Consider the following 24138-nt stretch of genomic DNA (forward strand, 5'->3'; position numbering starts at 1 on the left):
CCTCAACAATACAGACGTGCATAAAAATATTATACAATATTACAAAAAGAACATAAAATTAACTAATATTTATTCTTCTCTTCTTTCTTGTTGGTTGTTCGCTTGATTTTAGATCTTTTTAGGTGGTTTTTCAGGAACTTACAGCTATTTCAAAATATCATTTTATTATATCGATATAGATAACAGGTTTAACACTAAAAAAAGTAATAAACACACAAATTGGAAACAGTTCACCATCATATTTTACAACGCTATTACCAATTAAAAAGAAAAATACTGACGACGACAAAAACCGACCAAAAAAAACAACTAAAGAATATAAAGCACTCTAAAGTAACTCGATGTAATAGAATCGCACAGAAACGTTGATGTTACCAAAATGCAGAAACGAGTCTGACAGGCCAAAATAACGAAGATTGGCAGTCCAAGATGATTGCTAAGTATCAAATTACAGGTTCATCACACAGCAGAAGGCAGGAGAAAATATCTCTGGTTATGTTAGTACCAATTATTTTAAGGCATTCTTTCCCTTTACCTACCACCTGATTGTAAAATCTTACTGCACAGATGGAGGGCTAATCCAAGGAAGTATCTTAGGACCCATACTGTATAGAGTATACAAAGCTCACATACTATTTCTGAAATTTTCCTTAGGCGAATAATATTGCCATGTCAACATGTAACCTGCGGTACCATGTTACATCTCTCGAGCAGTTGTTCATGATGGGAAAAATGATAATAAACGTAGTCCCCATCTAATGTAGTCTGCAAAAGAAACATCTCAGTTTATCAATAGATTGTAGAGAAATTTAATTTTATAAAATCGCGCAGGGCGTTATACAGCTAAATGGGTTATATTTGATTAAAAATTTATCTACCTGTACTGTTTATTTTGTTGGTTTGTTGTTTATGAGACAAAAAATTCTTGTACGTACTGCTCTGTATTTTTTTAATGTAGTCATAGCATCAATAACAAACACGTTGACAATTATGTCGAGTCGGAAGTGCCGATTGTTATCCCAACCGGTGCGTCATCAATCATGTTGATGATTTAGGTCCATTAGGTACTCCTTATTAAAGGTGTCGTGGTTTGACAAGGGTAAACCTCCCACATAAAAAAGGAAGAACATTGTTTCACCTCAGGTAGAATCGAGTGTGGCCGGCCGATTCAGCTCGGCAGGAACACGCTCAAGCACTGTCCAATGGTTTCGTCTAATTTCGAATTTTCACAACTTGAAGCATGTGGATCGTAAAAGTAGCCGGATTGAAAATTGCCACCGTGTAGGCCGCGAGACGGTCGTAAAAGCCCGCCCTTCACGTCCACGGTGCAGGGCCGCGACGGCAAATATTTGACCGGTGCTACAAGTTGGCAACAAATCATTTTCGTAACCGTCAGACAATCCCGAAGGATCGGTGAAATGGTCTTTTATGACCGTTTGTCGCCCCGGAGGCAAAAAAACCTCCTCAAGGGTGGCCAATTTTATATATTTGATCTTATCATATAACGCAGTTGCAAACGTAATATAAAAATTATTTTAAAAAACAACATAATAATACGTTTTTAAAATTTTTAAAGCCATTCATTTAACTGGCGAAACACTATTTAAATAACCTCATGGAAGTCAATTTTTAAATCTTTCACAGTCCATAAATAAAATCATTCGACGTGCCACGTGGTTCCGAAATCACACAAACAGTTTTACACACTAATCACATTTATTTTTGAAACTCATAAAAAAAGAAAAAAGAGGTCTACGGTTGATTTCAATTTTGTTGATGACGGATTGTCATTGTCGATGTGGTTTGTCCTAGAATACTACCATTGTTACCATAATCGTAAAACCTCAGATTTTTGATATGCGTAATTGCTTGACTATGGCACGAGCTGTCAAAATTTGACCCAACTATTAAAAAATCGTAGTTTCAATTTGTTAATTTTGTTGTCTATTTTAGGAGGTGTTATAATCACACTTTCAATTCATGATCTGCTTTTCGGCACCTTGTGATAATGTCATTTAATTTTTTCCCATTTATTACATATTATACAGTTTTCATTAAGGCATAATAAAATAATGGCAATGAATATACCCATTATAATATGGAAAGAGCGCATAGTGTCTGCGTTGATATTTCTTTCTAAACTAACAAAACAAAAATATTAACAAAAAATAAACAGTCAAAATATGAAAACCGATTAAAAATAAAAATTTAGATATGCTATAAAATATTTGTACATCACATTTCCTACCATTTCACCCTTAGAATATTTTCAGATCTTCCAGAAACTTATTTAAAGTTAACTTATGAGTTAATCAAATTTTAAATAGAAGGGAGTAGTTTTTATTGGTACGGGAAAAAAATACAAACATATTATACAAAATACCTTTGTACAAAAACTTCCATATGCAATTTTGTTGACTAAATAAAAATATACATATAAATAGGTACACACATACATATGCCAAAAGTAAAATTGTGTTACGGGTTGGAGGTGAAATGTCATCCAATCAATCAATTTTTTTTTTTACAATTTTACAATTTTGATAATACAATATTTACAGAATAAATATGGGGAAACACCACCGTTTACCTTGTAAATAGGAACAGTAGACCCAACATCCTATTCTCATGTCCAATGTTTTTATATCGGGTGCCTACTCGTTCCTTATAAGGAGACAAGACCTGGCTTCTCGGCTAAGGGTGATACTCTGAGCGACCTTTCTCTATAAGGATAACACTTGCCCGGGGTTTCACACAAGGACGGGTGTCCTTGTGTCAAACGTGTGTGGCCGATCCTCAACCGGGTTGGCACGATGCTTTCTTTTCGTTTCGGTAAGTATCAAATTACAGGTTCATCACACCGCACACGACAGGAAGAAATATATCTGATTATATTGGTACAAATTATGTTAAGGCATTCTTTCCTTTTACCTACCACCTGATTGTAAAATCCTACTGCACAGATGGAGGACTAATGCAAGGAAGTATGTTAGGACCCATACTGTACAGAGTATACACAGCTCATATACTATTTCTGAAATTTTCCTGGCTTCTCGGCTAAGGGTGATACACTGCGCGACCTTTCTCTATAAGGATGACAGTTGTCCGGTCTTTCTCCCAAAGGCGGGTGTCCGTGTGTCAGACGTGTGTGGCCGATCCTCAACAATGTGGGTCGTCAATCCAGTTAACCTGGTACGTAGGATTATCATATTATAATTACATAAAAATAAACGTATTGTTTTATATTACATACACAACATAAAACATTCATTTTTAGAACAACCATAAATCCATGATTTGAAAAGGGTCAAATATTATGTTTGGGAAGTCAATAATTTTCATTTATTTTTCATTAATCACAATTCTCATTCATTTGTGAGATTCCGGTTGAGTACTACATTTTCAAAGGGATAAACATTTTTAAAGATTTTAAATCTACTTTGTTTTAAATCCTGCCATCACTTGGTAGTGATGCAGAACCAGTTTGACAAGAAAATATTTGATGGATGGATCTATCCTTGTTATTATTGATTTTATTAACATCGTTCGGCATGAATCGAACAGTTTTACGTAGGACTAATGAATCCCGTTTTTTTATAACAAGACAGCAGTTTGACATATTTTCTTTTTTTTAAATTTGGATATAGGCATGCTAAAAACTACCTTCTACCATCAACACTTCGTTTAATTAAGAATGAGAACATAAATACAATAAACTTGTCCTATAAAATCCAATCAAATAAATTTATCTAATTTCTTTTAGGTTAATTTTGCAAATTCGGAACACAATTAGGAGGAATTGTTGAATAAAACATCGGTCCACGCCAATTAAACCTAATTCGATTCTTTTAAACGGGCCGACTCCCGGTTAATTGATAGATTTATGAGCTCCCAAATGCCATAAGCCGGCCGAGAAATACTTTACAAGCCCACAGAGTTAACAAGTTATCAAATAATGACTTTCGAAATCACTTGGCCCACGTAGGCGGTGACATGACATGACAAGATGGAGCTTAATTCGCACCTTATTATTCAAATTAGTTTGTCAGACCGGTCGAAACTACAAAATTCGGTCTGGAAAGAAAAACGCCAAATATTTTTGGGCGGAAAAAATTAATTAAAACTTATTATGTACAAAAGTGGGTAACAGGTAAAACTGAAGATAATTATGCAGGAACACCATTAATTTATTGGCTCTAAAAAAAGTCCATTTGTTTACATAATTTTAAACCGGAAGTATTGAATAACGCTAAGGAGATGTGAATATTCTTTCTTTCTTGTTATTTGTGACTATACAAAATAAAAAGAAAGGACTATTTGACTTCGTTCTACACAATCTTTTTTTTTTCAAATTTGAATATGTTCAAGTAGGATATCTAAAGGTGCAGGAAATTTTGCCTCTTCTTCAACTGTTAACTGCCACAAAGAAAAATGAATAGCTTTTCCACGACCTATTTGAAATTTCTGTACTAAGTATCGAAAAGACTGGTGTACTAGAACTTTAGAGAGTATGGTCCAGACCGCGGACAATAATAAAAAATCGTGCCCAGTAAAATTACCGTTCACCTCTACCAACTAATTGCCGCACTACCATACATCATCCTCCAACAGGAATAAAACTGAAATGGAGAGATAGCAATAAACTATGGAAAGACCATCCGATACTCTGGCTCCAAGAGTCGACATGAACAGGATGTTTGAATTTAACCAAAACTTCCGGATAAACCTGGGTAAAAAGAATGGGAAAGAGAGGGAAACAACTATTTTAAAAATGGCACCATCCTCTGGTACACAGATCGATCTTGAACAGAAGAAGGTACAAGGGCAGGAGTATTTGGACCTGGAACCAAATACACAGAACCCAAGGGAAAATACACCAGTATCTTCCAAGCTGAGATTCATGCAATCGAAAGATGTACCCAACTCAACTTAAGGAAAGGGTACAAAAACAAGAATATAGCTATCATGACAAATAGTCAAGCAGCCATCAAAGCACTAAGCTCAAATATCATTAGTTCAGGGGATGGTGCTGAACTGCAAAACCAAACTAAACATACTAGGTACGGACAATAAAATTAGCCTCTGCTGGGTCCCAGGACACATGGGAGTAGAAGGCAACGAGAAAGCGGACACCCTTGCAAGGAAAGGGACTGCTACACCGCTGATAGGACCTGAACCCTTCTGTGGCATAGGAACCCACACTATTAACGAGTATCTCAGACAGAAGGACAAAAAGAAAATGAGGGAACTTTGGAATTCACTCATTGGACACAGACAATTCAAGAATCTTCTAACCAATTTTGGTAGGAAAGAAATTACAGAATGTGTCAAGGGAAGCAGGAACAAACTGCGAATCCTAACAGGACATTGCAAATTAAATGGACACTTAAAGAAAATTGGAATAATACAATGATGGCACATGCAGATTCTTTCTGCAAGGAGGCAGAAGAGACACCAACACATTTTATAAGGAATTCGATCAAAACAAGTGACAGTTTATAAATTTGTTGTTTAAAAAATGTATACCTAATATTAAATAAGTTTAAAAGTTCATTGCTTTATAGATTATAAAATGGTCTTAGAATTGTAACGCTTTAATAGCTGTCCATGCACACTCCACATATAATAAAATGATCATTCGCTCCATTCCCAACATCGTGGACTTGCTTTGTTTATTTATAGAAACACATAAACAGCTGATTTTATCCAGCGGCTTGGACAAATAAACGGCTATCGCGAGTTTTACTGCTGGATAGTTTGTTTGTAATAAAGACATTAGTCGGTGGGAGCCCAGGTGTGCAGTACAAGGGGAATTAATTCCGTCCGTTCCCTGCGTTGGACACGGTGGTCCTGCAGGACGAGGGGGGCATCCAGGACAATCCAGGGCTTTTCTCGCCTCGCGACCGGTTTATTTCTCGGAGTGAGATACGTATTTTTTTACTCGTGTACTGGACAAAATCAAATAAAATGCAAGATTTAAAAAAACACTTCAAGATTGTACAAAGCCACAACCGGGGCAAAAATATGTGATTTAAGAAAATTTTATCTTCACAATATTTTATGGCAAAATTATTAATAAAATTTGATATATGCATTATTAAAATAATTAGTGAAGTGACTGAAACACATCCGATCGAAGAGTACCGTGCCTTGGCTCCTTACAGGGAGCTAGTAGGCATGAACCCTGACATAAATATGGTACTCGGAGATGCGGGTCAATAATTCTGTTCGCTGTTCCGCTTCTTAAGGGAAACTGGGGTGTTTCCGATTTATAGAATTATGTATACTATATGCTCTTTGCATATAAATGTATGTATACGTGTTTATGTGGAATTTGTAAATACCTAAAATTGTAACGAGGGGCTGAGATGACTTCACTGCTGACCTATAAATTATTATTATAACCTAGCCAAGCTTTCGATGTTTTATTTGATCAAAATCATAACAATTATATCCATACAAATTAATTCAAAAACTGGACGGATGAATATTGCATTTATAAATGAGAATAAATAACTATGTTGGCTTCCTGTTACAATGTCATTATCTTGGTAAAATACTTTCTAATTAGACGATGGTCATAAAACTAAATACAGTTACATTTAATGCTATTCTGATTTTTAAAAAAAATCAGAAGAATTCGCTGCAGAATGTTTATAACTTAAACGAAAAGCTTCCGTTGACAAATAAACTCAACCATTGCTGAAACTGGCCATGAAAAGATTTTTTAACTGAAGGAGTTTTCCCAATATTTTGCCTTTGATGGAGTACCAGCGCAAAAATACTTCAACCTTGACAAAAATACACTATTTTTCGTGTTCCGCTTGACCAATTAATATCATTCAATTAATTAAGGTTTTAAGTTGTGATAAAAGTCGTAGAGGGGATCGAAGTCACGTTAGCTCAAGTGGTAGAGTTGCGGCGTATCAAGCCGAAGGTCGTGAGTTCGAATCCCGCTCGTGGCACTGACTTTTTTTATCTCATCTTAAAACCTTGACAAAAATCTTGAATAAACGAACAGGGGCTCATTCAATATTCCGTAACATTCACGCTAATACATACATTCACTCTCAATATACAAAAGAAACATGACACACCTATCAGTACTATAAAATTAAACAGCTTTTTATTCTCATAGGTTAACACACTACCGGTGCAATGAAAATTTAATTATGTGGCATTCTCTACATTTGATCCAAAAGTAAGCGTCCGAGTGTCAACTTTTATGGCCTATTCTTAATCGGGTGAAGATGATTCTGATTAAATCCTTTTTAAAAAGATATTTCCTACGCACAGTACATAAGTACTTACAGTGAGTTGGATCTATCTTTTTAAAAAGGATTGGACACAGCACTTACTCCACCATTCATCATTCCTACGATTCTGCTTAATTTTAGGATCTTTTTAGGGCCATACATGAACTTGTGCTCTTGATTCGTCTGTGCTTATCAGTCATTACGGCCCAACGACGCTGTAATATCCTTTTAATTATAGTTTAATTGAAATTTTAGTGTATTTTTTTTAAATCGGATATTAGGTATTTATTTTCTGAACATCTTAGTAGAGTTGAACAGTATTTCAAATTTGGCCTTACCACCTCCTCTTCCTCTTAATACGCCGATTTTCTTCACGTTATTCTCTAAATTTTAAGGTTATATTTAAAAAATCATAGATTTACCTTAAGCTGGCGATAATTGAAAATAAATTAATGCTTACTTATATTTACTTGAGAATAAAAGTACGAATGGTACTGGAGATTTTTCCAGTAATTAGGAAACAATTTTCTACAAGTATAAGTCTATGCTTCTTTACTAGACAATCTATAAGATGTAGTTAATAGGACAAGAAAATTGTCTAAAATTTTGTCAAATTTCATATTAAAAATTATGGATATGGACAATTTGAAAGAAAACTCTCAGTTCTTTAAAGTGATAAACTGTAAGTTTCCATCAAGCATTCAAGAAATATTCACTTTGTCAAAACTTGAAACTATTTTGATTATATAAAGCTTGATAAAGGTGAACGTCTATTTATGATTAGTTATGTTTCCAAGTAGCTTTTTTATCTCCTTTTATATTGAATATTTCTACCACAGACTCGAATCACCTCCGTTATACGCCTTTCCATTCTTTGGTAAAGATTACTGATAAAATCCTGGTCCATGATCGTATGTAGTTCATGAAAATTTACGGTTGGAACCTGTTTTTTTTTTTCAAAATATTTTAGATTAATTAATAAGTGCACAAGTTCTGCTGAACAAAGTAGTTTTATGATTGCACAGCATTTTCTGAAACTAATCGATTTTGTAGTTCTTTATTGTTACTAACATGTTCTCAAATTATCATGCATTTCGCATGCATCCGTGCAACGTCTGCATAATAATGTTGTTGTACAAAAGTAAATGCAATTTTCCACTCTAACGTTAAGCTGCTACGCCTGGTTCATAATAGAACAATCTATCTCTTTTTTTCTTTCTTTTTAAATGATAATAATTGTAATAAAATAGGACATATATATGTGCCAAGACGACCACATCGAGAATTAAATGTTGGATTTGTGTGGTAGTAGTTTTTTTTTAAATATACTTTAACGGTTGGCTAGGAAGGTTCTGAAAGCTTTTCACCTCAGCCAAATCATTCAGTAATAAAGTTTAATATCGCTTTCGATCCGGAGCGCAAGTCTGTAATAAAAAACGAGCTTTTCCACTCCCGGAACCGGATTTTATGATCAATTAATGCCGTCTAATCCAGCCGTAAATCGCCTAATTAATTCATTTATTCAGTTATAGGTTGTGGAGGTGGGTTCGGAAGGTGTCAGGAGATATATCAACCTCCTAATGGTCCCAGCCGTAAATTCCGTTTAATATAAACGTCCCGGGGTATTTGTGTAAATTCCACAATGAGATACTGCCCTCCGCCCTGTCCCCCTCTCGGTAGATAAAAGACCAAAACTGGAGATAAAATGCGGAGTTATTTTTTTTTCTGTCTCGCTCTCGTTCTCAGTCCGATCCGCCACCCTCTTTTATAGCCTCTTCGTGGAAAAGTGTCTTCATTGAGCATGGAGAAACAACAAAAAAATTAGTGAGAGCCAGAAACAGGACGATGGGTCTATAATCTTAACAAAAGACCGAGCTGTAATTTTCAGAAAAGCTCCCTTGGCCAATGTTCATCGGCCCGTTTCAACTCCTCTCGCCTACCAACTTGTTCAAATTACTCGCATTTTGAAGTCGGACGGAGTCAACAACAGGAAGAATTCTTCTCCAGCTCAGAACGGAATTTTACTAATTAATTAATCTCGAAACCTTATAGCCTAAACTTCTCGCTTAAACAAGCTGAAAGAAAGAATGATTGGAATGCAAGCAGTCTCTTGCCTGCAGTGTTGAGATATTAAAAATATTTTATTATCAATGTCGTCCAATCTACCTAATTTGGTAAATATTTGAGCCAAATGGATAGAATTTAACAAATCGACTGAGGCAATAAATGCAAGGAATGTCGAAACCTCTCGCCAGAGTTGTCGAATAATAAAATAAAATAGTCATATAAAATATAAAGTTTAAAGGTCATCTTGATGATCATGTCATCCCTTGATGTTCCCATGACTGGATTTCGGCCATCCTGCTGTGCATTAAATTGTTTTCCTCTTTCTTGAGTGGAATTTCAAAATTCTCACAAGTGAAAACAGAATATTGAAAAATAACTCGTTTATCAAGAAATCATACAAGTTATGCACCAATGGTTAAAAAAATATCCACCAACTTGCCTAAGCAAGTTTTGTGCTTATGGCTGGAGGATATAGTCTAATGGAAAAGCCAATATTTGGACAAATGACATGGATTTTAACAAATCGTATGAGTTGTAATAAACTACATTATTGGCGATTGTTGGTCTCCGTGAATGGATGAACTCGAACTGATGGACATTAATTCAGCCGGGTCCGTCCATTGTCGTTGGCTAATGTTTCAATCTTCTCTAAAAACTTGATTTACGGCAAATGTAATTATTTCTTTAAAAACTTACTACAAAGGAATAGAATGTTTCCTGTTATTATCCGGTGAAATAATTTATTTAATTAATTTCTCTGTAATATAGCTCTCTCTCTCTCTCTCTCTCTCTCTCTCTCTCTCTCTCTCTCTCTTTCTCGAGTAATAAAATTTGGACAAAAGCGCTGCGAATATAAATAAAGCATTAATTAATATCTCTCTCTCCCTCTTTCGCTGTCATTGTCCACTACATTCTTTATCTATCTGTCTACCTCTACCAATATAAAACCTCTATCTAGTCTAGTATCTTGTCTATATGTCCACCTGTTATAATAATACATTTAATTTGTTTGGTTTATCATGTGTACCATATCAATAAGTATTTACCATAAAAAATTCGCTTAAAAATGACAAAAAAATAAACGAATCGCGTATAATTTTAAAAATTGTACATAGATTTTCCCAAGCTTTTCGTGATGTAGTGAAAAATGTAGTGAAATATTATTACTTACAGACCGATTAGGTTTCGTGGTCCGATTGACCAAATAAATTATTTTCAATTAACTAATCTTTAAGTACGGCATTGGTCAAGATAAAAAGTCAGTGCCACGAGCGGGATTCGAACACACGACCTTCGGCTAAATACGCCGCTGCTCTACCACTTGAGCTATCGTGACACTGACTTTTTTATCTCAACTTAAAACCTTAATTAATTGAATTAAAACTTGACTATAATAAATATTTTACCTTGAGATTAAATACAGTTCCTGAAAACATGTGCGGCTTTGCTGTTTTCGTTCTTCTTTTGTTCCGTTTGATCCATAGTATTATGTACTTTTAATTGTATTTTTTCTACTCCAATGTTCCTTTTGTTGTCATTTATAATATGGTCATTGATGATGCTTCAACTTTGTATACAATTTTAAATTAATTAATCTTTATACAAGGCATTGGTTGAGATAAAAAAGTCAGTGTCACGAGCGGGATTCGAACCGACGATCTTCGGCTAATTACGCCGCTGCTCTACAACTTCGATTCACTCGGACACCAACTTCCCATCTCAACCTCACCTCTCGAATTTTCCCTCCTTTTTGCCATTTTTCAAATGTCGTGTGATCTATTCGATTCTCGGCGAAAAATGAAATGACCACGGAGAGCTTTTGTGAAGCATACTTCATTTTACTTATTAAATCGATTATGTTTCGTGGGCCGATTGACCAATTAAATTCTTTTCAATTAACTGATCTTTAAGTACGGTATTGGTCGAGATAAAAAAGTCAGTGCCACGAGCGGGATTCGAACCCACGACCTTCGTGAATTCTAATTGATTCCTTATTAAGGAAAATGAATTATACTTCACAAAAGCTCTCCGTGGCCATTTCATTTGTCGGCGAGAGTCAATTAGATTACACGACATTTGAAAAATGGCAAAAAAGAAGGGGAAAATTCAGAAAAGTGAGGTTGAGATGGGAAGTTGGTGTCCGATCGGATCAAAGTCACGATAGCTCAAGTGGTTAGAGCAGCTGCGTATTTAGCCGAAGGTCGTGGGTTCGAATCTCGCTCGTGGCACTGACTTTTTTTTATTTCGACCAATACCTTACTTAATTATTACTTATAGTTGAATCATTTACCTACATTCACAGTGGAAAGAGGAAACATAGACACAACATCACAAATCGATATACAAACGTGGCAAGAACAATTTATTAAACGATAATTTTAAATTATTTACTCATCAAAATATTGTATAAAAAAGTTATTTTATGTTGCTATTCCATATTATTAAATTATATAAGAACGATTATGATTGACACTGTTATGAAAGTATAGGTGAAAGGAATAAAAACACAACACACGGCTAATAGGCTAATTATATATGTATAACAACTTCCTTTAATCTCAAACTAAGCTCTAACTAAATATAAAAGTCTCCATAGGCATTTTTCTCAATAAATGGTGACGTTGCGACATAGGTCGACAATGAGTTTTGGCCCGTGTTAAATTTTAATTGATACAACTGGAAAATTGTTTCGTGATCTCATAGAAGGGAAGCTAGTGTTCCTCTTAAAGGGCCTTATTTAAAAATAAATTGGTGGTAAATCAATAGACTGTTTATTAGTTCATTAATTACTCTCTTCAGCACAATGTCACCGGGACAACAAGGCAGATTCTTGAATGTTTTTGAAAATCAGGAGTATTACAATATGAAAATATTTGCGTCATGAATAATGGATAAGTCGACTAATAGCACAACTTATGGATGCATTTTTCCGTAGCGTGTGATTACAGTGTCTATCAACCTGGGCAAAAAAAACGAGCGAAAGGAATTAAGTGAAAAATAGACGCAAATTTACATTAACGATCTTTTAATATATGCCACATCGTTCCATTGATTTATGTTCTAATCTCTTTGGTATGTGAGTTTTCAAAAAAATCTATTCAATTTCAAATTGACTTTTAATGGAAAATCGTACTAATCAACTTGTCGTGTTGATTTTTTAAAATATTAATTTTTATCCTGTTTTCCTGTAATAATTTACTCTAATAAGCTAGCTAAACTAATTTGATATTTAGTATTACATTAAATTGGGAAAGAGAGAGAGAGAGAGAGAGAGAGAGAGAGAGAGAGAGAGAGAGAGAGTGAGAGAGGGAAAAATAGAGGAAGGGGAAAGTTAGAGACAAAGAAAAGAGATATATTATAGAAACAGAAAGATAGAAAGATAGTGATAGTAAGAGAGAGAGGGCGAGAGAGAGAGAGAGAGAGTGAGAGAGAGATAAAGAGAGGGGGGAGAGAGAGGGAAAAGTTAGAGACAAAGAAAAGAGATGATTATATATTATAGAAAGAGAAAGATAGAAAGATAGTGATAGTAAGAGAGAGAGAGAGAGAGAGAGAGAGAGAGAGAGAGAGAGAGAGAGATAAAGAGAGGGGCGAGAGAGAGGGAAAAGTTAGAGACAAAGAAAAGATATGATTATATATTATACAAAGAGAAACATAGTGATAGTAAGAAAGAAAGAGAGGGAGAGAGAGAGAGAAAGGATGAGACAGAGCGACGCAGTGAGAGACAAACAGAGACAGCGAGAAAAGACAGGATCATACGGTGGAGAAAGAGAGAGGTAGTGAGAGCAAAAGAGAGACTGATAGAGGAAAGAAAGAAAGAAAGAGGGAGAGAGAGAGAGTGAGCGAGACAGGGAAGAGTGATATCGAATAAGGGAGAGGGAGAATGAAAGTGCACGAGTTCGTGATTGAGTTAATGAGCTGTACGTACTTTAAAAATCAAACTAAATTTGTGTATTTTTCTAAACACGGATTCTACAGATGGCCACACATTTGATTCTTCTGTCAGAAAGATGAATCCGCCCTGAATCATCCAGGATCGTTTATTTTGATTGAGATCTAACCACGGACCGTAGAAAACCCACCCAGAGAGGGTCCATTGGGAAAAAACAGCACATCGTTATTAATATTTATCTTGGCGCTTTCCGAGAAGCCATTATCCCAGCCTCTGTCTATTAGGAGGTATTGTCCTTTGTCCTGCCGTGCGGGATGCCCTCGCTACTCCTTTCCGAGGGCACCCCGCTGCTAGGCCCGAGAGCTTTTTTCCCCACTTTATTAGGGAATAGGGGGTAAATGGGACCGTTTAGCATTCCCACTGTCCACTTGTTAGCAACACACACCTACAGGTTTGACACCAACCCTAACGAGGAAAAGCATCTAAATCTCAAGACAGAAGAAAAACGTTGACAGAATCAACATTTTGAACCACTAACGAATTAAAACTGTTTTGACGTTTAATTCTCCAACATGTTTATTCTGAAAGACTAAGTCCTATAGGTGGATAAAAAGGAGATACATTTTTTGCAAAATATAATGTGGGATTGTTAAATTTAAAATGGTTCATTGGGTAATTGTGTACCCAGATAGCGACGAGTATTAATGAATTTATTTATGATATTTCATGGGACTTTGATAATGATAATATTAGTAACTTCATTTGCTCTACAATTATAGTAAAAAACATTACATCGTAAAACTGTAACTGCTATGGCCGGGACGTCCCAACCTTTGGTCTTAACACTGCTATCTGGTCCTCTGTCGCTGAAACGGCAAAACCTGATTAAAAAAAACTGGCAGCGATGATGGGCCGGATCGGTAGAGAACTCTCTTGTATCAAGAGCAATGTGGATAGGTCGTCTTCAGAAGTCCAGGCTCGTAGAGGTTCTTGAAGGTTTGTTGTTGTTTGTTTTGGTTTTCTTTTGTGTTAAATTGTAAGATGACAGAAGTTAATAAAAAAGGAAAATTAATCAACTCTTTCATTCAAAATGCTATCTATGCACTCGAAAAGTCTAACAAATGACACGCTTCAATTCGTACAGACATACTTAACTTGTATCCTAACCTCTAACAGCCTACAACTTTATAGGATATGGGATGTATCTGTTATGAATGAGAGTAAAAGGACAGGTCAGAGATTAACAAAAGAAATGTATTGGTCTGATTTAATTAATGCCTATTTAAGAATAAAAATACGTGTAAACAACAACAGCTGTTAAATTCATAGCTGCCATCATGGTTACCTACGCCCTAACGGATAGCAAAGTGACTACATTTGCGACCTGACAGCTAACATTTGCCCTGGCCTACGTCCTCATTTTTCGCCATCTAACAGGACCTAAAAGACTTAGCAGGGTTAACACAAAGATCATGAATTCCTCTATTTTCCTTTCTGTTAGTGGGCTGATACATATGAGAGTACGGACTGCGCATGAGCGACAATGCACTGTCTTTTATGCATCAGGTTTTAAAAGATATCTTACAGGTTTTAAAAGATATCTTACAGGTTTTAAATTTGTTTAAAAAAATTTAAATGAAATTTTCAATGTCCAAATATAACTTATGATTGAAAAAACCCATACTACAATCGATGTAACAATTATTATTCAACTTTTTTTAAATTTGTTTAAAAAAATTAAAACGAAATTTTCAATGTCCAAATAGAACTTATGATTGAAAAAAAAACCATACTACAATCGATGTGACAATATTATACAACTTTTTTTAAATTTGTTTAAAAAAATTAAAATGAAATTTTCAATATCCAAATAGAACTTATGATTGAAAAAACCCATACTACAATCGATGTGACAATTATTATACAACTTTTTTTAAATTTGTATAAAAAATTAAAATGAAATTTTCAATATCCAAATAGAACTTATGATTGAAAAAACCCACACTACAATCGATGTGACAATTATTATACAACTTTTTTTAAAATTTGTTTAAAAAAATTAAAATGAAATTTTCAATGTCAAAATATAACTTATGATGAAAAAAACTCATACTACAATCGATGTGACAATTATTATACAACTTTTTTTAAATTTGTTTAAAAAAATTAAAATGAAATTTTCAATGTCAAAATATAACTTATGATGAAAAAAACCCATACTACAATCGATGTAACAATTATTATACAACTTTTTTTTTATGAAAGGAATAGTGTGGCAAAAGTATCCTTCATAGAAAAACGAAAAAGGGGTACAGTCTTTGATACATTTCAAGCAACTGCAAATATGTTAAAATATTTTCAGTTTTTATAATTGGCTGATTTAGACAGAATACAATGTTTTTCCAGGTCTGCAATTTTGGTTATTTTGGCTATTAATTTTTTTAAGGGTGGGGGGGGGTAAACTTTATTCTATTTAAAAATCGCCGAACCGTTATAATAACGCCATCCAAGTGTTATGATTTTTTTTATTTCTTTTTCCGATTTAGTCGACGGCCTAGATTAATTGGAGGGCCGTCGAGCGAAGAATCCAACAAGCAATATCCAGGGCGTTTTGTTATGAAAACTCATAAATCCCCCGGCGGCGATTTGGGACGTTAAAAGAAGAAATCGGCCGAGAGAGAGCCAAGGGGGCGGCCCCGGGGGCGGCGAGAGCCCGTAATGTTGGTAATGCTTTCCAAGTAGGCTTTAAAACCGGGAAGGGATTTATTTACTTTTTGCCTTGGGGAGGAGCCAAGTGCTCCAGGAGGAAAACTAAATTACCAGGGACAGTTTTCCAAGAGCTTTCGTGAAGGAGGAGGACTAATGAAGCTTGGCAATGCTAAGTGAGCTTAATGTATCGTGAATGAAATATTGTCCTCCCTCCCTCCCCGGTTACATTTCTCTTACTTTTTTCCACGTTGGCAAATTTTATAAATAAAAACGATCATTAACTCTACGCTTTACGTTAAAGTAAATCCTATTGGGTTTTATTTAATTTATCTCTTATATAAGAAGACTGAATTGTGTACATGCATGTAAGTGAAATATAATCCCACAATTATTTACTATTTTTGTTCAATTATAGCTAACCGATAATTTGTTAATTTTATGTTCAAATTTGGTAGTTAAAGAATAAACTAATTTATAATGAAAAATTGCATCTTTTGCAATGTTTAAAGTGAATGGATGTTGTTCTGGTTCCGGGTCGATCTAGTCTCGCATGTTTTGATGTCACTCAACCCAAAAATTAACTTTCAATTAATTAATCTTTATGTAAGGTATTGGTTGAGATAAAAAAAGTGAGTGTCACGAGCGGTATTCGAACCCACGACCCTCGAAATAGAAAACCATTGAAAAATGGCAAAAAGGAGGGGAAAATTCGAAAGGTTGGGTTGAGATGGGAAGTTGTATGTATCCTCTAGATATGAGTACAAATTACAAATGTGATCACAGAACCTTTTTTCACCCATTTACAGTAATTACACTAGGACAGCTCACCAGTAGGACACATAATATGAGAAACCAGTCATTGCTGGCACTCAGTGTGAGTTGATCAAGGGGCAACGAGTCTCGAGGATATCGGCGATTAAGGGAAATGTGACGGGTTCTCAGGATGGGAATGTGTAGAGAGCAGTACGTTTAGGATGGATCTATATGCTGATGGGAAAGTTTTGGAATCTAGAATGGATCAGTTCGTTCATAAAAAAAACTTGTGGCCATTGTGTTGTGACGTTTAGGGAGCCATGACGATTTGCCTGAGGACTTCTGAAGGGAAGGATTGGATATGCGGGCTGTTGGATGGCTTGGCTCCCACAATTCCTCTCCGTTTGTCCAGAGTGGTCGCATTGAGGTGTAGTATAAGGTGAGCTTAATGTTCACAGTCAAGACGGATTTTTGTCCTAGAAATCTGCGTAGTTATCCAAGTCTTATGTTAAGTAGGAAAACTAAACCTCCCTTAGACAATACTAACACTTTTTTTAAACCGAGGGTTCGCCACAGCAGAGCGTATATCAACCCTCGGGGTGCCGGTGTTATTGGAAAAATGCCCATTTGTAAATATGTCAAGGGCCGGGGTTCGAATCCAGCGGCCCTGTATTCGAGCCCGGGACCTTGACTTACAGTGATGAACGCCGTGTCTACACCTAAACCGGTGCGGCCACCGACGTCCCCAATTACGACACTACTTTACTAAAAGGAGACCCAAAATGTGGTATTTGGCAACAGTTTGAATGTATGGATCAATGCAAGCATTTGGGGATAGGGTTAGATTGAAAGTTAACTTAGTTAAGGTACAATTTGTCAAGTTAACTTTGTCCTTGATAAAGTTGCTGGAGTTCTTCTTAAGATATTCCTTTACTTGATAGCAATATATTTCAACCACAAGGTTATCTGAACCTATGAACCCGCGGGGTGACAATTTTTTTATAAAGAGGGGGAAAAATAGTTCAATTGTAAGTGTTGGGTAGTGGACCTGCATTCGAACCCGGGACCTTTACCTTATAGTGAAGAATCGCAGTGTCAACGCCTTAATTGTTGCCCCTCACCACCGTCCATAGCGATTATTCTGATCTGACTGTACTCGCTGTCTTGTCAGACGTGTTTAGGATATTCGGACTAAGGTCCTTGGTTGAGATGAAAAAGTTATTGTCACAAACGGGATTCGAACCCATGACATTCGGCTAATACGCCGCTCCTTTACCACTTGATCTATCGTGACTTCGATCCACTAGGACACCAACTCCCATCTCAACCCACAACTTTTCGAATTTTCCCTCATTTTGCCATTTTTCAAATGTCGTGTAATCCGGATTCGATTCTCAGCGCTGGTTCGAATCCCGCTTGTGACTAACTTTTTCATCTCAACCAAGACCTTAGATAGAAAGAATAATTAATTGAAATAATTAATATGGTCAATTATGACCGCTAAACCTATATGGGTTACATGTATCGACCACTTTTCTACTTACGAATTCTTTGGATCAAGTTACAGCCTCGATGATAAAGCAAATTCAGTTGCTGCTGCTAAGCTTTCGACCTATTTGAAGGTCATCTACCTAGGTCATCTATCCCGGAGGTTTTACTCTCGTGATGAAAAAACTCTTTTTAGAATTAATAAGACTTCATAAATTGAACTTGAAAATTCATAACTAAACTCATTCATAAATTGAAAGCCCTTAGTATCTGTTTGAATTTGAACTTAAGCCCATAGTATCTGTCTGGCAAAGCAAGATACTGAAGATATCCGAAATATCATTTTCATTGTTTGGCAGTGTCTTTGGTGGGTTAATTGTTTTTATTGTACTAGTCGATGTTTGTAATCGTCTAACCTTTTTCTTTTTAATTGGTATAACGTAGGTCGTATTGGTAATAAATTGTGTTAAAGATGTATGTAAAATGTTGTTAATTTGTGTGTTTATTAGCATTTTAGTATTAAATGAGCTTTTGTATATGTATTTCCAAGTTTTCAAGAATAAACCCAGGGTCTGAACTGTCTGGTGATTGTATACGACCAAGCTGGAAATAGTGTACCAACTAATCTCTGTAATTGGACAATTGCTGGCTGCGCATACCGGATAAGAGCTCCTCTGTACAAGGAAGGATAAGGTAGACGAAAGAAAGAGTTGAAAAATGCTGTAAATAATGCGGTTCGAGATAGGCATGTAACTTGACATTAGAAAAGGACGGTTGCTTTACGTGAGCTGACTAAAGAAAGCGTAATTAACCAATAAAGAGGAGACAAATCTCCTCCCGGTTCTACACTCGGGTATCGTTATAAACAGAGACTAACAGTAAAAACCGGGCTCCACCGGTAATTAATTGGAGAGCTTATGATTTTTACGGCCGTTGAAATAGAGCCGCACAGCGAGAGGGATGAATTATATACAGTATGATATTCCGACACGATAGGAGACACCCTGGAGAAACGGTCGATTTTATCTCATTTCTTGCTCAGCCGTTGAACTTATAAATACCTATATTTAACCTCGTTCCGTTCACCTGTTTCTCATTCTTCGCCTTATGTGCTTTTATTGACAATTTTCCCGCGCCGCCCCGTGATTTATGTCCGTATAAACAAATACCCTGTCCGTTTTATAGTTGTACAATTAAATTGGAGAGCGGAGCTTTTTTATTGGACGGTTCATCCACAAGTGAGCTATGACATTCCAGCCAATAACGCATTCGCTTAGTCCTTATGGGAACGAATAAAATGAACCCGTATGCACATTCTTGCCATTGAATATAAGTAATTTATAATCGTACGGTTCAACACTATTTAATGTTTTCCCATCAATTTTTATGTTCTCCGTGCAACAAAAACTCCAATCACAACCATTGTCTGGTTTTAAACAGTTTGTTTTACAATTTCAAATGCCCATTATTAAAACTTCTTAAATTGTATTAGTTCTAGTAAAGGGTTAATCAATTAAAATCATTCTAATCAAACGGTTTCAAACATAATGAATTTGATTAAATTGAGGGTATCAGTTTATATCGGAATTGCCACAATTTTTTTCTTCAAATCTGGCACTATCCCTGATTTTGTACTTGTAAAATAATAACTTCAGTCTCCATAAAATACTGTTACATCAGGTCTTGTCAAAACCTTGAAACTCAAGTCAGTTTTGACATTAATGTATGGTTTTTAGTGACCGTTTGTTGATGAGTATTTGGAGATCGTGAGATGCGGTCTGGTGTGACGTAGATTTTAGAAAAACATTTTCTTTATCGTGCCAACGTTTCGATCTTTATTGAGATCAGCTTCAGGGCTCAAAGTGTTTGTTATCCGTGTAGATGTGTCATTCTTGTGTGTCGTACTGTGTAGGAAGAACATGGGATTCTATGAACAAATTTCAAGGGCACACTCAACACGACATACAAGAGAAATGATAAAATAGAAATGACAAAAGATGGAGTGAGTGTGGTGTTCAATCCTTTTTAAAAAGACAGTTCCTACTCCCAGTAAGTTGTTTTGCAAAGATCCGGATTTCGAGCCTTTTAGCTCATCATCAGATTGAAGGACTTCTACAACCACGTCTCTCGACATGAATTGCCAAAGTGAACCCGCTGATACCTCCGCCAACGCGACGTTCCAATTAGCAGCTGATTTTTTTTAATGGCGCTCAATTTGAACGTGCCAAACGCGGAAATTATAACACAAATAAATATTGTACTAGTAAATACTTAATATTATTAAATTACTATAAAAATATTAACTTTTTAGACCTAAAACTGTCCATAATAAACAACCTAATAGAAATAGACGTATATAGAAAACCCACAACTACAGACACTATGATACCAGCGGATTCTTCCCACCCATGGTCCCAAAAGGCTGCTGGTTTCATTTGGCTCATAGACCGGATGTTAAAACTTCCGCTAATACCTGATAACTATAAAAAAGAATTAAAAACTATTAAAACCTTATTTTTAAGTAATTTAATAATATTAAGTATTTACTAGTATAATATTTATTTTTGTTATAATTTCCGCGTTTCGCACGTTCAAATTGAGCGTCATTAAACAAATCAGCTGATAATTGGAACGTCCCGTTGGCGGAGGTATCAGCGGTTCACTTTGGCAATTCATGTCGAGAGCCGTGGTTGTAGAAGTCCTTCAACCTGATGATGACCTAAAAGGCTCGAAATCCGGATCGTTGCAAAACAACTTACTGTGAGTAGGAACTATCTTTTTAAAAAGGATCGACATACAAGAATGACAGAATTGACGATTTCATCTGCATATGGACACCAATGGGGTACGAGTCTACCCAGGCATTTAACCCCTGGGGTCTTGGTCGCCCGCCCTGCGTTATATATATATATATATATATATATATATATATTTACAGGTAGTTTTTTGCTCTTTTCTACTACAGTAACCCTGTAGTGGAAGATATCATTTGAACCTGTTCCCACAGTGATTTCAGGTTTAATAATATACAATTTAAATTGTACAATATAAACATAATACAAATACGTACATTTGTGTTGATTGTTTTCAAGATTAACTTTGTTATAATTAAATGTGTGATGATTAGTGACCGTTAGTCTATGATTATTCGGAAATCGTGAGATGCGATCTGTGTGATGTAGGTTTCAGAAAAAACATTTTCTTTATCGTGTCAACGTTCGATCTTTATTGAGATCATCTTCAAGGTCTAGGATTTATAAACATTGTTTAAATATAAAACACATGTAGGGTGTGAAAAAATGAATTTATACAATGCTAGATACCAATACCAAAACCACACAAATCCCCCAGTTATAGACCTCCTAACTATTTTATCCGAAATCTTTGAACGTAACCTCCTTAAAAGACTAATTCCTATATTCGACTCTGAAAACTTAAGTGCTAACCATCAATTTGGGTTTCGACCTCTCCATTCCACTGTTCAGCAGTGCTTCAGAGTATACGACACGATATCCTCGGCTCTAGAAAACTCTAGAAAACAAACAATACTGCTCAGACGTATTTCTGGACGTTACGGAAGCATTTGGCCGAGTATGGCACCCTGGCTTCTTATAAGTTAAAATGTATCCTCCCTCATTCGTACTATATTATCGTGAAATCCTTCCTCCCAGATCGATGGTTTAAAGTAAGATTCGGCACCGATTTTTCACCTATCACATCAATCAATACTGGCGTTCCACAAGGAAGTATCCTAGGCCCAATCCTCTACACCATCTACACTGATGACATACCCACACATCCGAAAACACAAATCACAACCTACGCGGACGACACTGCAATCTTATCTACTTACTTGTTGGTTTCTCTCCCCACTGCCTCCTGGTCTGACAAGATCTGTCAGATTTGTTTATAGCTGCATATTGCTCAATGTATATTATGTAAAGATAGCAATAAATAAAATAAATATAAATATACAATGCTAGAAATTTTGGACTCAAAGTATTTGTACTCATTCAAAATGTTTGTTTTCTGTGTATATGTGTCATTATTGTCTGTCGTGTCGAGAGTGCCAGTGAGATATTGATGTTTTATGTTTATATACGTTGGATTTTGAAAGGGTGGAGAAGGAAGTATCGACACAAAAAACAATTTTTATATGAGGATTCGACTTCTCTGAGGTGAAAGGAGCCGACAATGGGAAAAAATGAGTAATGGTTCGGCCTGGTTATTCTTTCAGGATTATATAGTTTGGGATAATTGGGGAAAGGAAAGCCAAATTGTTGAAGAATTAGACTATGAAGAAATGTTTGGTGTGAGGAATATAATGATTGTTATATGTTATATGGTATATAATGTTAAACGTATGTTATATGTGTATGTTATACGAATGTTCTGTGTGATGTGATGATGATCACCATCATCTAAAATTTCTAGCATTTTATAAATTCATTTTTTCACATCGTACATGTATTTATATGATTGAAACAATGTTTATAAATCCCAGGCCCTGAAGATGATCTGAATAAAGATCGAACGTTTGCGCGATAAAGAAAATGTTTTTCTAAACATATGGCACACCAGATTTCCAAATAATCATTGACAATAATGGCAGAACGGAAGAGATTAACCATTATGGTGGATTATTAATGTGTCAACTGTTTATCCAGCATGCCATTGATTTGAAATATGTAATCGTCTGAGAGTAGCATGATCAGTAGGCTTTCTTACGTCTATTTTTGTGATGCTTTCTCCCCCCTGTATATGAGATCTGGCTTGAAGAACTATTCCTCCAAAATCAAACAATCAATATGACAGAACCAGTAGGTTTTTTTATATGGTAATTTTTTTCTGCATCAACTCTCCCTTGTTTACACCTTTTCTATTGGAGACGACCACCTTAGATGGACCCAGTACGAAAGATGGACAGGTGTGGGTTACAGTCTAGACTTTTCCACCCTCAGTGGTATCATACCATCCCGATGGCTTGGCTAGGGTTTAACTTGTTATTGAACATTGATTCTTCTCTTGAAATGTGCTGTCTCACTTTGGCATGATATAATAACATAATAATATAACATAATAATATAATATGTAAATAAGAAAAAGATTTTAAGAGTACAGACATGATTTCTATTAAAAGTTATAAAGCTTTTAGATTATTTCATGCGAAGTGGCACCAGTACAGCAGACGAAATATATATAACACCTAAAGCTAAGAAAATGGCTAGGAGATACCATAAAGAAAAATGATTCCTATAGGAATGGGGAAGAAAGTGGAAAAACACAGTTCCCTTTCAAAATGGATGAATCCTATGAAAACTGAAGACTTTCTAAGGACAATTGTAGTGTACACTGATTGCAGCCGTTAAATAATCAGTTGAGCTAAGATTTCGATGTACATATTTAAAGGGAAATTATGGCAGAATTCCGACTGTTAAAGCAATGTAGCAACAACCAGGCAAAAGAAAAACTTTGTGGAGTGGTTACTGTACTAAGGACAAAACAATAATAAAGTCATTATTAGGACGCGTAGCCAAGTTGTACTATATTGTGTATGAAATGATTCCTGTCAGATCTTATTAGAGGAGGATAAGAGAAAAATTTGGGCTAATACATTATTTATTATCATTAAGTTTGGACTGAGTTACAGAAACTGTACAAATACAAGATTCAACTTGCTTTAGCACGAGTTAACGTAAGGCATTTGGATAATGAAAAACGAACACGCTATCTAAGTAGTCTACTCAGCGGCTCTCAGCAGCTTCATTAAAAGAAAATTGGCCACCACCATTCTGTTGAAAGTGGAACCACTAAAGCCTAGTCCTATCTTAGACTCAAAGTTGCGCCTCATTTTTGCGAGGCTGAATTTCCTCAACAGTCCTGATTCACGACAAGATTTTGAGATTTTCAGTGATACAAGTGTAGATGCATGTCCCGTGGGCAGGCGGAGTGTAGTTACGAGTTTCGTGGTAGGAA

Source organism: Cimex lectularius, unplaced genomic scaffold (genome assembly GCF_000648675.2).
Source record: "Cimex lectularius strain Harlan isolate CLEC.00 unplaced genomic scaffold, Clec_2.1 scaffold51, whole genome shotgun sequence".
In the NCBI taxonomy this organism is placed as follows: Eukaryota; Metazoa; Arthropoda; class Insecta; order Hemiptera; family Cimicidae; genus Cimex; species Cimex lectularius.